This window comes from Brachyistius frenatus, unplaced genomic scaffold, assembly GCF_029030835.1.
Source record: "Brachyistius frenatus isolate BFR_SWC_R1_liver_20210118 unplaced genomic scaffold, ASM2903083v1 Contig_17, whole genome shotgun sequence".
Classification (NCBI taxonomy): Eukaryota; Metazoa; Chordata; class Actinopteri; family Embiotocidae; genus Brachyistius; species Brachyistius frenatus.
In genome coordinates, this window is record NW_027210616.1 from 4,752,443 (window position 1) to 4,765,005 (window position 12,563).

At 40.0% G+C, this 12,563-nt stretch overlaps 1 protein-coding gene across 3 annotated transcripts in view; it reads right to left on the bottom strand.

Moving 5' to 3' along the window:
* mid2 (midline 2) overlaps positions 1–12,563 on the bottom strand; it is a 152,225-nt gene that overhangs the window by 105,150 nt on the left and 34,512 nt on the right. For 2 of the 3 annotated variants that reach the window (XM_069694503.1, XM_069694501.1), the window contains exon 2: positions 10,119–10,198. The exons of the other annotated variant lie outside the window; for it this stretch is intronic. The gene's annotated coding sequence lies outside the window, so the exon portion shown is untranslated. The remainder of the gene's footprint in view (positions 1–10,118; positions 10,199–12,563) is intronic. 3 annotated transcript variants of the gene reach the window in all.

Genomic DNA, 12,563 nt, shown 5'->3' on the forward strand with positions numbered 1-12,563 from the left:
GTCCAAAACTTGCATCCGTATCACTGTCACTCCGAAGAGATTACTTCATACTGCATTGCTGCATCTCCACCAAGATATATCTTGAATGGTATCGATAGTCAGGACCTCATGAGGGAGTTCATCAATGTCACTCCAGAGTGCAAGTCCACCTTTGGTTTGCTGAAGTCTTCATAAGGTAAGGTGCTGATTTCAAGGTAAGATGCTGTGAGTCCTTGTTCTTCACTCGTGCCGCCGTGCAGTATGTTTGACATTTAGTTTCTGGTTGCGATTTGTGACAGAACCAACAACAGAGAGGTTTGAATAGTAGAGCTGTATACACATAGCTTCAAGTCTTTAATGACTGTAACCTGGTTTTGCGGTTTAACCTGGTTTAAACTGTGTCAGTGGTTGCTGTTATTTGTCACTTGAGTCGAACCACGTTGTTGTAGTTTGGCACTCCACTGGCTGTCTCTCTTTCTCTGCTTATCTCACTCCTGTCCATGCATGATTTCTGTGGTTGTGGCCGTTTTTATATATCTCCCTTTTGGATTATCATTTAATTCAGCTGAAGGAAGAGTTTAAGTAATTGCATTGATGCATGTATTGTTAATGCAGAGTTTAAATCTAATGGTTTTAGCCAAACAAGGCACAAAACGATTATATAATTACACAATGCACACCAAAAGACATGAAAATTGCAAAACCCAATTTAACAAGCAATGTGCAAGACAAAACAAATCAAAAACTGCTGTCTGTTTAGTTCAGTGGGATACAAGTCCAATATACAACATGACATCGTAATATGTACTGTATGTGCACTGATCTTCAGCACCGTCCCTGTATATAGTCAAATTTGACAGCCTTTAAGAGCTTTTGATAGCTCCTTTACTCTAATTGTCACAGTTACAGTGCTTATTCAGCCAGTAACATTAAAATATTGTATATTAGATAATATGGGACCATCCAGAATTATGATGCATTTAAGAGCTCTGGAGCACCTCAATGGGATCAATATAGATAAGTAATTTATAGAAAAAAGAGCTAGATGTCTGATGGAGAGAAACTGCAGCTTAAAACATAAAATAAATCTGTACATTTTGGGAAGAACAAAGGTGTTTCATGGTCAGCTATTGAAATATATTTGAATGTGTCACTGCTATAACGTAGAAATGTGATGCACTTCATGCCTCAAAATATCAATATGATCACAGTGCATATAAAAAAGAAAGAAATGATCAACAAAGCCATAAAGCATTAGTTCAAAATTGAAAATTGAAAAGAGCAGATAGACAGTCTCATTTGTAAAATGAATCAAACATACACAACAACACACAGCAGCACATAACAGTAACACTACCCAACAACAGCCATCCTCTTCACAAGCCAAAGCAACGTTTCATGACAACACGTTTCGCACTTATGTAACTTCATCTGACCAACATTGATATTAACATGGCCGTCTGAAACCTTTAAAAGCAATCTGGAGTCAAATCCAGCTTTAAAAATGTGTTTTCATGATGTCATGTTCGTTTTCTCTGCTTGAGTAGCTGCTCGGCTTGGGAACACGCAGCTCGTTGTCAGCTGTCAGACTCTGTAGGATCAAGGAAGATGCTTGTATTCATCTTATGATGCAACAAGTTGAGTTTTGGTTTACCACAATACTGGTGGCCCAGTAGCACCAGAGTGTATCACAGTTAGCAGAGGAGTTTGATTGCATGGGCCTGAGGGTGACTTGTTTGTGTGTGTGGCCGTTAATGTCAATTCAAGCTCAACTGGGACACAAAGGCATTCGTTCATTATAGATGATTCTTACATTACTTGTGTGCTTGTGCTGTCAAAAAGCCATTAATTCTATGCATTTTACTCTAGTAACCTCATGATATACAGAGGCGGATTTAAAATGGCACCTTCAAACAATAGTGGGAAGCAAGAGATGTGCAAAAAACAAGCCATTTATGTCTCTGAAACTACTTCACAAATGAGGGAGAGCAACATGTTGGAATTCATTCATACTTTATTTCATGGCAGCCCTCAAATGTTACCATATCACTTTTTGTCATTCTTCCATCTAAAATCTAATATCAGATTACAAAAACATAGTAATCTGGTAACTTTAATTTGTAATTTTTGTTCTTTCATTGATCACAGTTTTAGTATTCCTTACAGATATTTAAAAAATGGATGTGTTTAATTGTATTGAACGCCAATCAATTTAAAAGAGATTGCAAGTTTCAGTGATTTGTGGAAGCAGTTATAATATTTTGATAACAGGAATAAAAGATATTCCAAACTGTACTCCTGCTTAGTATAACATATTTGTCGCTTACAGACATGGACAGTTATGTAAAACGAGTATCTCAACGTGGGTTGTTTAGGATTCCAGACATTTGGGATCGGTTCCCTCGCCCTACAGCCTTCCTGCTTAACACTTAAAATTCAGTTTCCATCATGGCAAACATCTTTTGCTTCCTCTAGAAGGTCGGCTGCTACAACCACTAGTTGTAGTCTCAATGACATTATTCTTTTGTTTGGATTCCTCCACTGTGTAAAAACTGAGTGTCTCACTGTTCTCAGACTGGGAAGTGGTGTGAAGGGAAGATGCACTGAGGACAAAACTGAAGACGGATGACTGACAGCCAGACATGGTGATCAGGCTCTGTATATAGATCAGACGCTACAGCATGGAAAATGAAACCTCACAGGTATGGAGCGGATAACAGTCCGTATTATCGGCTAACAAAGCGTGCGTATCCTCACCACTACTGCAGCAAAAGGTGGGTTACTGAAATGGGAAAGACAAAGCGCCTGAGAGGAAGACTGGAGACATAAAAAGCAAAAACACGGAGGAGGGATGTGGAGAAATATGGGTCAGATTGAGAAAGACAGGGGAAGCTCAGTGTAAATCAGAATGTGTAAACATGTACCGGCCTAATCTCATTATCCCTCATCCTCCTGGGCCTCTGATCAGATGCTTGATTAAAGCAAAAGATGAAAGAAGACAGGTAGAGGACAAAGATGGAGGTAGGAAGGTAGGAAAGGAAGTATAGGATGCCCAAGAGAGAGTGAGTGTCTTATAGGGAAGAAATAAATAGCAATTTAGTATGGAGCAGACAACAATAGATGCAATAAGGACTCTTTGTCTGGTGTATTGTATGCTATAAAAGCTGTGTAACATTCCTCAACATAAACAGGGATGTTGACATGAAAGTAACAGTACATTAACACTAACAAAGTGAGCCATGACAATCATATCATATCTGAATAACACTTATGTGTTCCTGTTGTAAACTGTATACGTGTGGAATAAATGGATGAGATATTTGTGGTATGACATGCAACACTGTGGGCATCGTTATAGTTTAATTTTTAAGAAATGGATCATGAAAATAATAGACTACATTTATTTCTGTAAAACATATAAGCAAACCATAATGAATGTACTGATTGAGTGTCTAATTTGCGGCAGAGAATATGCCAAGAATAATATTCACATCCACACCCACATATAATCCATCCCCTCTCACTACTGCCTTTGCATGACCTGTATCTTTAAAAGTTTAAGATAAAAATTATTCTATGTGAAGCAAATCTTAACCGTAAAATGCATTAAATAATGTATAAGAAGACGCCAGTAGGACACTAACAACTGTAAAATACAGTTGTAGTAAACGAATGAATTAGAACGCAGAAAACTGAAAACCTCCACAATCTTTCCCTCAATTTATTATTCATATCCTGCACAGATTGCATGTCCTACTCACTTTCTCTAAATTGCATAATTCTTGGTTCAGCAGCAAATGACCTCATAACTTTTTAAAGAGATGTCAGGCAACGCTGTGCATTTCTTTTCTTGATATGCATGTCATTCACATAATACTGTGTGTGGTGTTATAGTCCAGGCTGTGTGATAAGCCTGACAGTCTCCCTTTTGGCTACTCTAGGTTGGGAGTATCACCTCGTCACTAGCAGCCACATGTCCAATTACTTTTGAATCCTTGCAGTGTTGGCGTTATGTGTAAAGAAGGTTATTAACTTCACATAGTTATTTCAATATTGATGTAAATCTGATAACATTAAAGATGAGACCGGCATATTAATCCTGGATCAATTATATATAGACTGTGCCACTGTCCACATATTTACAGTCTCGACTGCTAATTTGTCAAAGAAGACTCAATTTAGATCACTATAAGAATCAATAATTCTGTAAATGAATTGCTAATCAGATCGCATTGGCAAGTATGCTGGCAACTTTCAGAAACTCAGAGGAAGAAGCTGTAGGGTCTGTTTGTTGGTGTGTCAGGACAGCAGCAGCATGACTATGCAGGAACAGAAAGGCTTACATCCTTAAATCCTACTTGCCCAAACACTGATCTAAGACGTACCGTCTGCTCACATGTTGTCTGTTGACCTTGCTGGAATCGGAAGAGTTTGAATACCGTGTAAACATATTTATTTCCCTCCATCTGCTGTGATTTCATTACTATGTAAAAAAAAAAAAAAAAAAAAAAAGGAGGCATGCCACACAGTTACAGGCTCAACAGTAGCCTGTGTTACAGTTTTATAGACATACAATCCTCAGTCTACATCTGAAATAATTTGCAATTGAGGATATTAGCATCAGTGAGGACATGTTTTGTGTTGTGTTATACCTTCACCTGCAGACTTGGTGGTTACAACTAAAAGAAATGTGTACGTTGTTGTGTCACAAGCAGGTCATAAAGTAGTTATGTAGAGCAGAATAAGTGGGATGTATGATGTCTTGTGATTCCAGTTATTTTTCAGTAAATTCACTCAAAACTGTTAGAGCACCAGCGCTTCTTCTTAAATCAAGTCTCATGGGACTTCTTTGCCAATTATCCAGAAGTAGAAAATTCACCTTGATGAAAACAATTTTCTTCTTTTTTTTTTTAATGAGTAGGAAATTGACAAAATGATTAAATCAAGTGCTCCGAGTTATTGAGTGTGGGCCAAAAATGCAGTGGCATTTCACACTTGAACTACTTCCTCATACTGTTAGAGCTGACACAATGGAATAGCCTACAAAGGTGTTATCAAAACACTGAGTGTGGCCTGCTATAAAAACTGCGTGCGGTGTGATAAGGTGCTGTTACGGTAACTGTGGCCACATAATGACAGCTTGACTTCAGGTTTTGGAGAAAATGTCTTGAGTATTGATCTCCCGGCTGGCCTCTTAGCTTTTCTTCCACTTTTCTCCCTGTTCTCTCTGAAATGCTGATATCTCCCTTTACTGTTCCCCAATATCTGTTCGTCAACATACACAGTACCTCCACCCTTCTGCTGCTTACATGCTGATTCTCTGATCCATTACTGTCTTCACACCTTATTGTCCGACTCACTCCGGGCCCCCCGCTCATCTTTCCCCTTCCACCCCCCTTCTCCTCCACACTCGGAGGAACAGCAGAGCTCTTCATCAGGCAGACGTCAGGCATCTGTCACAGTCCAGGCCAGTCTCGACTTGATTGATTTTTTTTGGCCCACCTGGGTCTTTCGTAATGACCAACTGTCAGTTGTTTTACTGCCTGCACAGTCTGACCTTAGTATCTCCTGTCACTGCAGCATCCAGAGGCTAAATCTCTCAGCTTCGACCTGCAGTGCATTATCTAGCTTATCTTCCGATAAGATTTATGTCGGTATACCATAACCAACCTGTCTGTGCTACAATCACAGAGGCTATTGCCTTCAAGGATGGTTATTTTAAGGAGACATTTGGACGGCAAACACAATATCTCTTCTACACTTAAAAGTTTTGAATTATTTCCAGCCAATGAGTTTTCTGTCGAGAACAAATAAATGTCTGTTTGGACTTGCAAGTAGGGTGCTGTGTTTCTATTTGGTTTACTAATGGGTTTTAAGACAGTGTGGAAGTGGATGACTCTGATGAGCTTGAGTAGAATGATATACTAACATGACGGAGTACCGACAAGGCATATTTCCTGCGTGGCAAGCTAAACTCAATTTTTTTTTTAACTGGAGACTCGGTCCATTGCATTGATTAGTATAAAACAAAGTTATTCAAATTTTTTCCCTGGACAAGATGCTTCTGTAAAACAAGGGATTGAGGGCCGAGATGATAGAAAGCTAGACCTGCCGACACTAAGCTTCTTGGTGTAGAAAGGAGGCAGTTGAGGTAATTTTCTCACTTGTCTACAAACTATACTCAAGTAAACACCCCTAAATTGGCATAAGAAGACCAAAAATAATGTAAATAAGGTGATATGGCATTAATCCTTGTATTAACAGATTTTCAATTATTTCATAGCTGGTTCCAAGGTTGTGTTTTGAACTGGATTATATTTAGATTATGTCTTTTTTCACTCTTTTAAAAATGAAAACAATGTTTAGTCAATAACAGATTTTTCTCCTTTTCAGAGTTTGTAGCCTACATGTCTCACCTGATTCATGGGTTGGTTCTGAATCAGTTTCTGTACAAATTTTCTTTAAATCTAGAATCTTTTGCACCATCTTTCTACATTTTTCTGTCTTCACTGTTGCATTACTGTTTTTCCTCATCCTTTCATTTACAGTATAAAACTTTTTTTTTAAAAAAGCCTCTGTTTTAAAGGTTTCAAACTGAAATCCTGTGAGTGTTACAGGTATTATGGATCAACAGCTTAATTCCATTGAAATACAAGTTATGAGCTTTAACTATGAAGCAGAAACAAAGCTGATAAAGTGCATGATACTCTTTGACAGGGGGAACTAATGTTCCAGGAGAAAACAAAATAAGCAATTTGGATTTTGTAGCAGAAACCGAGAGGGAGCCAAGCTTTTGTGCATTAACAGGTGTCGGGAGTAAATGCTGCAGGGGGGCTGAACAAACAATATTTCCGAATTGGAGAAGCGGATAAACAGTGTTTGTGTGCGTTTAGACTTCATTACAGCTCTGATTTCAATGTATGAAAGCAGCTTATTTACATTGTAGCGAACTCATGAAACAAATCCAAATATATGAGGACATCAATCCTGACTTGATTGAACAAGACATTTAAATTTCACCTTGAGGTATAGAGTTCAGTTGATTTTGTGGAGAGCACAAGATGTTACTTCTTCAACTGAATTCAGACCTCAGTGTGACTCCCAGACATCAGATGATGAAAACATGTCAGGAACACGTTCAAAAACTCCATGTCCCCGGGCGGCATCCAGTCTGAATAAGGATATATATGAGGAGCTTCAAACTGGAGGCAGACTGAAAGAAGGGGGCCCATCCCTTCCCTTTGCTGCATTCACCTGGATGTCAAGCTACTTTGATGATACAGAGGCATGCTACAACTTCCACATCTGGAGTGAGGGCGAGTCTGGAGATCTTACTCTGCCGACTTTGTGTTGCTTTTTGTTTGGGTAACTTTATCTTCACTCTTTTCCTTTTCCATCCATCCATCCATCCATCCTTCCTTCCTTCCTTCCTTCCTTCCTCCCTCTCCTTCCCTTGCCCTCTTTTTTTTTTTTCCATCTGCCTGGCAGGGACAACTGAGTGCCCATGGACAGAAGGGACAGAGCAGAAGGCATCTTTGAAAGAGAGCTCTGGCTACAAACCTTTCATCTAGTGCTATACCTGGCCAAAGCAGGCTGCAGGGTACCTCGGCTGTCAGAAGGCATACACCAGAGGAGGGGGGTGGGATGAGACAAGAGGAGAGGAAGGGAAATGAAATGCAATGAATGGGAAATAGAAAAGGCCACTAAAAAAAACATAGCCTCTCTAATAAATGTATGCTTTTGCCAGGCCCCCAAAAAACAGGAAGTAAATGAAGATGAGTGAGAAACAGACATCAGAGGGAAAAAAAGGAAGAAGAGGGAGGCAAAAGTGGAGCAGAATGATGAGAGAGGACTCTTGTGGCTCGTAGAAGAGAGCCAATTTACAAAGATTCTGCTAATGCAGTTACTTGGGTGTCCTTCCTGCACCAAAACTATCGCTGTCCAAGACTAAAAAATAAGTCAAAATTACTGAAAGTGCTCACGCCTGCTGTTTGCCCTGTTGATTACTATGGACATAGAGAAACAACATGCTACACACACCCTACATTTGATTAGTTAGTGTCATATTTCCATTGTGACAGCCTCCTTCACCAACTGAGCGATTTTTATAAGGTTGAAAGGACAGTAAACACCCCGCCAAGAGTATGGGAGTGCACTGAAATGATTGCAGTTCATTCAAAGAAAAAGACTCAGTGCCACATGGAACATCACAACGTTGGCAGCGTTACTGTCTACATTATCTCAGCACGTCACTGCTTGGCCTCTTGCATCTGCTGCAGAGTTTGCCTCTTTGACAGGCAAAGACTGAGTACTTGAAGAGTGTGTTTCCAAGACAGGAGGTGAGCAAGAAGAAGGAGAAGCTAATGTGTGTGGGTAAAATCCTTCTGAAACCCCCCCCCGCCCCCCTAAAAACAGGCTGCATGTGTCTTTTGGTGAGGCACACAATAACTCAAAAGCCTCCCATTGACAGCTCTTGTCTATAGCCGTGAAGGACTGTGAGTTTGACAAATGGATTCTCTCAGCTGTCTACCTGGTTCTGCATGGGGAAATCAGGCAGGAATGCTGCAAGGCAGGTCTGTCCTCGGTCCTAAATGCCATGTCTGGGAACACAGACGAGGATCATTACCGAGGCAGACCGTGTGGTTAAGGCTGACAAAATGTTGTTTACCTCAGACACAGCCAGCCCTCTCAATTGTCTGTATCACACAGGAGAAAACGGAAATTAGTTTTTTAAGTCGGCAGGTATTTAAAGTGTAATCTCTTCTTCAGAGGCCATCATTAGCAGCAAACAATGCTTGCCAATAGACAAAAGTCTGGTTTCAGTGACTTTTAAATAAGCCTCAATTTATCACACTCTTTTTCTTTCTCTGTCCCTCCTTCCTCTTGCATCAAAGACAGCCTTGACCGGGTTCATATTGAATGGACTCACATCAAAAGACAAACAGAGTAACCATGGGAACCAAAGCCCTAATTTGTAGCAAAAAAAAGAAAAACATTTGTTTGTAGTTCTCTATTAAGCCTCACAAGGGCAATGAATACTACATCACAGTTATTACAGGATCCCAACTGATGTGATAAGACTCATATCAAAACACCTGCGCCTCCTTGATATGTATAAAGATGTATCTGCAAGCTGCATAATCGTAATGAGACATTTTGTTTGCAGTGGGAATAAAGAGATCCTCGATAATAAAGATCTTTGGACCCATGTTTGCAAAAAGTAATTATCTTTTTCTTAAAATAATATATATACAAAAGCCTTTTCAGTAAGTCATTAAGAAAAAATCTTGCTCAGTCCAATCCATTTAATGCTATTGTTCACCACCAGCAACGGCTTGCATGCGAGAACTGCGCGCCCACTCGAACTGTGTACAATAAAGTCAACATGCTTCTTCCTCACACACACTAAGGTTTTGGAGAGTGTAGTACTCATCTGTAGTGCTGTTAGTGCTTGTGAAAATATGCAGTGGGAAAAGCCAGTCGACTGGTCTTAAAAGACTAGACGCTGAGGAGAGGAGCTGACAAGGCCCTGGACTTCTGCTTTATAGTCCAACATGTGCTTTATGTTCTCACCTCCTGGGGCGGTGGAGATGGCTGCCAGGCTGAATGGAAGGTGGCAGCTCAACAAAGCAAACCATGTAGGACATGAATAAACAAAAACATATGTCAGATTTAAACTAATTTAAGTCAGTGTGGTTCTCAGAAGGTTTTGGTGCATTTGTAGTGTTTGTAATACTGTGGGTTTGATTCCTTATCATGGTGTAACCTCTCCCCCCTTCATGCCCTCTACCGCAACTCACCCCGCTGATACACCTATCAATAGCTAAAAAGGGCATCTAATGTTATAGAAAAAAAAAAGTGTATGCAACATCAATCACTTCTCATTGGTCAAAATGCAGTTGAGGCAGCACTTCTTCAACGAAAAAAAAAAAAAAAGGAGAAAGGCCAGCATGAGCATAAATTAATAAACAGGTATTGGTCTGCAGGCTCCTACCACTTGGCCAGAGAGGTGCTGACAGAGATGTGAGTTGGGGTTGGAGAGTGAGAATCGAGGGGAAAGATCTTAGAGAGTGGAGTTAAAAATAGACCATGAAGACGGTGGGAGGGGGGCAGAGAGGAATGGGGGGGGGGAGGCGTACCTGTGGGCTCAGAGGCAGCCTAGTTAGTGATGAGCAGCAGCAGCAGCACCAGCAGCAGCAGCACTGTGGACGTCGATCGGCTGGAGAGGGAGACGGAGAGAGAGAGAGAGGAGACCAATAGAGGTTGGGAGAGACGGTGAAGGGATGAGAGAAAAAGATGGGGGATAAAGTGAGGTGAATATCAAACGACAGACAATGAGCGGGAAGAGGAGTGGAGGAGGGGAGGGGAGGGGAGAGAGGAGGGAGGTAATGAGAAAACAAGTCTGATTAGCGTGAAAGCCCATGTTTGAGTGAAAAACAGACAATAATTTCACAGTAGGCTGCAGATGAAGGCAATGACTAGCAATAGTCCGCAACAGATGCACATGCTCAAAGAACACGCGTGCACACGCACACACACACACACACACACCCACCCACCCACCCACACACACACACACACACACACACACACACACACACACACACACACACACACACACACACACACACACACACACACACACACACACACACAGTGTTATGTTATATTGTAGGTACTAGTGGTGAAGATACCATAAATAATCCTTTCAACAGCTACGCTTTTATAGAGACAATAAAGCCATATGGAGTAATGCATTATGCCGTGGCATGTTGCTCACTATCTTAGGACATATAGTTACTCATAAATAAGGTAGCCCCACCTCTCTGGTTTCACTCTAATTTAGTTTACAATGAAACCCTGAAAAATCCATCGTCACAGCCTGTCCCTTCCTCCTCTTCACAGTCTTTGCACCAGTAGTTTTAAGCTGTGTCTGAAATCACACCAACCACTCACAAACTATACAATGGACACTCAACAGCTGATTTAGCATTGAGCAAGACATTAGATTTCAAACACTTACAGTACTAATCATTGTCACTGAGTTGCACGTAGTGTTTTGGCATCTGTAAAATGCAAATGCAAATTGAATTGTGGGATTGTTAGCAGAACGTTTTTTGTTCCCGTGTGGAATTTTTGAGTGCACTACTGGGTAGTCTTCTCTGACCAGCACTAAACTTTGCATGCTGTATCTCTTGAGATATGATAACTATATTCTGGATTCAACATGAGTGGAAACAGTTAATAAAGGAAGAAATTTAAAGTTCATCTTGACATCTTAATAAATCAGACATGTGTTAAGTCAACAGTTGGAAACTCTTTCAAAACACTATTTCTAAAAAGCAAATAGAAATCATACACACAATAAACAAAACTTCTTTTGATTTGAAATGTATCAAGAGCCAGGCTTCATAGAATGTTTCAGATGTTACAGGAATAACAGCGATTCAGGTGAGATAATGGCCTTAGAGAGGCAGCAGATAAACACTGACACCGGAAGGCAGCCAAAAAGAAGCAACAGGAGACAGTCAACAGAAGAAGCCCCATCACCGACTATCAGCGCATTGTTTTCTTCAGGGCAGGCCAGGTGCAGTGTTACCTTTTTGTCGGTTTGAAATAATCTGAGCAAACAGAACACATTGCCCATCATTTGGTTCCTAATAAGCTATTGTTGCCAACTGGTTCAGAAGGGATTGCAGTGAGTCATTCTCTGCCGGCAGAGACGAGGACTTGGCAAGAAAGACAGAGCTGGGCAGCTGCATTGAAAATACCTGCAGATTCCAAAGCCTCTCGATCCAAAGGATTTTGTAATATTTACTGAAAATTAAGTAACTCTTGCTTCTCCTAACTTCTTTGAGGCTCATGTGCATTACATGAGAATGCTTGCTTGAATACAATTAAAGCAAATGAAGAAAATTGTGATTAAAGCTTAGAATAGTGTGTCAGGGTTAATAAAAAAAAAAAGGTTGGCTGAAATTTTATGCAGAGATTTGAAATAATTTTAAGGTCTCTGTGGCACAAACATAAACATACAAGTTACGAACTATCCAAACAACAAACTGGATACATCTGTATGCACTTTCTTGTCAATTAGATTTATTCACTACAGACTGAATAATAAATTATGGTTATAAATCACTTTGAAAGCATTAATTAATTTCCAATACAGCTCATTATTTAGCATAACAAATCAACATGAGGTGCGCGAACAAAACCATGCTTAATTATAGACAAAGTGGCTGTTTGCTGCCAATCTCTCCTCCCTCTGTTGTCCACTATCACTTTTGCTTAATGTGCTTCAGTGGGCAATTTATCACCTTATTGTTTGCCTAATAAAAGACAATAAGAAGACAAAAGGCCTGTCAGTTGCCTACAAGAGGTTTATGACATGTTTTAATCTCCCCAGAATGCCAAGTAAGTACTTACCCTATTAAATAAATACAAATAGAAATAAATTTTAAAAAAAGCCTACTTCTTAAAATGTAATTGGTGCTATATTTAAATGACTTGTACAATTTAAATGACTTGTACAGAGACGTACTAACTGTAAAGCCAAGCAAATCTAAATATTGTGGGAATGAAGA